General features: G+C 36.6%; 1 long non-coding RNA gene across 1 annotated transcript in view; it reads left to right on the top strand.

Moving 5' to 3' along the window:
- LOC106881219 (uncharacterized) overlaps nucleotides 1–1,255 on the top strand; it is a 4,135-nt gene extending 2,880 nt beyond the window's left edge. The window contains exon 3 of the long non-coding RNA XR_001410829.2: nucleotides 1,163–1,255. This is a non-coding gene — a long non-coding RNA (uncharacterized LOC106881219). The remainder of the gene's footprint in view (nucleotides 1–1,162) is intronic.
- The last annotated feature ends 1,887 nt before the right edge of the window (nucleotides 1,256–3,142 follow it).

Genomic DNA, 3,142 nt, shown 5'->3' with positions numbered 1-3,142 from the left:
CAATTCTCTCACCTTCATGCATTTGGACCAAATCAACAGTTTCCTCTCCATCCATCTGTTTTTTCCTTCAGATGTTGAGGTTGGAAATTCTTACAAGTCTGAGACAGCGCTACCAAAATATTAAGGAAACTTACCTGCCCCTTCTAACAAACTTGTTTAAGACATTTTAAAGATGATAGTTGATGAAGATTTAGCTGAGCAATCAACTGACAGCATAACACCTTTCTTGAATTTCTGTATTCAAAATTGTGCGGAGGTCAACATAGCTTTCCATCTTTTCACGTCTAATAACACAACATACAACAATTCAGGTGATAGGCAGAGGTAGAGTTTGTGGCTGGTAGGAGAAGTACCCATTTCTCCATTGGAATAGAAGCTAATGGACTCACTGTGTATCTTGATACAGCAATATACAATATATCTTTCACCTTTCATCTTGTTTCAGTCACTGGACGGTGGCCATGCTGGGGTACCACTTTTCATAATTTTTAGTGGAATGTATCAACCCCTGTACCTATTGTTTTCAAGATTGGTACTTCTTCTCTTGATCAATTTTTGGTGGACTGCTAGGTTATGGGGGCATAAACACACCAACACTGGTTGTCAAGCAGTGGTTGTGGACAAACAAAGACACACACACACGTGTGTGTGGCAGGCTTCTTTCAGTCTCTGTAACCCTAACCCTACTCACAAACTCACAAGATTTTGATTGGCCCAAAGCTATAGTAAAAGATATGTGCCCAAGATTGCACACAGTAGGACTGAACCTAGAGTCATGTTGTTGGGAAACCAATTTCTTACCACGCAGCCATGCCTTACTTTTTGTCTTTTTTTTGCTGCTATCTTTTAGTGACTGCATAGAATCTTCTTTTAAGAAAGGAATATCAAAATCAGTTTACAGTGCAAGATTAAATGCCTTGTAGTATTATGTTACGTCCCTTTACTGCATCACTTCTCAAGTTAGGTAATATCCCCCATCAGTCAATGATTTCAGCTCTTTACTAAAAGTTAGCATGTATAGAGAAAAGGACTAGTTTTGTTTTTTTAAAGTGTTTCTGTGAGTCAGGTAATGTTTTTTTTTCATTTTGGAAACCAGTCCAAAACAGAACTTGCTTTTATTTTATGAAGTTACAACAAATGTTTTTATTGTAAACTTTTCTAGAAATATAGAGACTTCGAACTGGAAATTAATAAGTATACAAAGGATGTTAGAAGTCAAGACGTCATGTAAGTAATTTTATAAGATTCTGCTTAAATTTAATTTTTACCTTCAAATTATGTAGAAACTGTGATGTATATAAATATGATAACAATATAAGGATGTATAAATGTAGGAAATAGTAAGAGAAGGCATGACATTGTTGATATGAGACAACACAAAATATATTGAATTGGCAACTAAGTTCCTGCCGTTTTTTTAAATTTTGGAATTTATTGCATTTTTAAATTTTGTAATCTTTTTTTCGAGAATTCTTCTTTTGAATTATTTTGGAATCTTTTTTTTTTTTCTAGTTAATTTTAGTTTATTTTCAGATCATTAAAATGGAATGTAAAGTTAAGAAAAACGAGCATTTTTGACACCTCCTTCTTTTTGCTTTTAATCAAGGTTTTAAGGCTGCAAAAGCTGCTTGTGACATTCGTGCTGTGTATGGAAAGGGTGCCATAGCTGAAAGAACCACTCTTGATTGGTGTGCAAAGTTCAAAAATGGAAATTTTGACCTCAATGACACACCTCATTCTGGCCGTCCAGTTGAGTTCAATGAAGAGCAATGAAACCAACTTTTGCACGAAAATTCTTGTCAAACGACAAGGGAACTGGCAGAGAAAATGGAATGCTCCCACACTGCTATAGAGAAGCATCCTCACTCGATGGGAAAGGTTCAGAAGTATGGATCATGGGTTCCACATGCTTTAAGTGACAACAACAAAAATTAATGAGCCACAATCTCTGCTGGTTTGCTTGCTAGTCACCGCTCAACTCATGGACACAAGCAACGTTTTATTTTTTACCAAATCGTTACTGACGACGAAAAATGGTGCCTGTACATCAATATGAAGCAGCATAAGGAATGGTTTAGCCCCAGTAAACAAGCGACACTGCGCATGAAACAATATCTTCATCCACGTAAAACGATGTTGTGCATCTGGTGGGACTGGGAAGGGATTATCCATTACGAATTTCTTGAACGGAACCAAATGGTCAACGCGGAACTCTATGTTCAACAGATAGAATGACTCAACACGGCTATTCAAGAGAAAAGACCTAATCGTCAGCATGGAGTTCTGCTGCACGACAACGCCTGCCCTCATATCGCCAATATGACCAAGGAAGCCATTCAAACGCATGGCTGGGAAGTGCTGCCACACCTGCTGTACTCTTCTGATTTGGCACCAACGGATTTCCATCTCTTTCGATCTCTTTCAAATGCTATGCACGGAGTTCATTCAATACTGTTGCAGAATTGAGAGCTTGGTTGCATCAATTTTTCAATACCAACTAGGTATTGAAAATTTTATTGAACATTGAGAAGTAACTGTAAACAACAAGGGTGAATACATTATTGATTAATTACTTGTTATTTTTTATTAAACCTTTTAAAAAATTTAAATTTATAAAAACGGCAGGAACTTAGTTGCCAACTCAATATATGTTCAGTATTTCAACTTCAGTAAGTCCTGGTTATGCAACTTTTAATACACTATTTTTGTTTGTATGTACTTAACTGCAAGACAAAAGGCTCAAGCCTATTCCATACTCCCACAGAACAGAGACAGGGGAGGAACAGAATAAGGGGTGGGATTTTCAATTCAGAATCATTTCTTTCTCCAGTTCACATTGAAATAATGAACTTTAGTCAAGAACAAAAGAAATGAATTGAACTTTCTTACTTTCTTTGCATTAGTGCCATTATACTGTGTAAAATATCTTAGGACACATTCACAGTGTCTCTGTCTCTATAATTGGGGAAGGGTTAAATCAAAGGGCTTGCAACCTCTTCTGAAAATGCCTGAGATGCTACCAAAACTGACCAAGGACTGGCCAGTGTGCAGTATAGAATGGAGATAAGGAAGAATCGCTTGTTATTCAATGACAAAAGTCTTTCTCTAGAGTAATTTATAGAAGCTTAATTTGAATGAACGA

Source organism: Octopus bimaculoides, chromosome 5 (genome assembly GCF_001194135.2).
Source record: "Octopus bimaculoides isolate UCB-OBI-ISO-001 chromosome 5, ASM119413v2, whole genome shotgun sequence".
Lineage (NCBI taxonomy): Eukaryota > Metazoa > Mollusca > Cephalopoda > Octopoda > Octopodidae > Octopus > Octopus bimaculoides.
The sequence above is the reverse complement of the archived record's forward strand: the minus strand, read 5'-3'. Positions and strand labels throughout refer to the sequence as shown.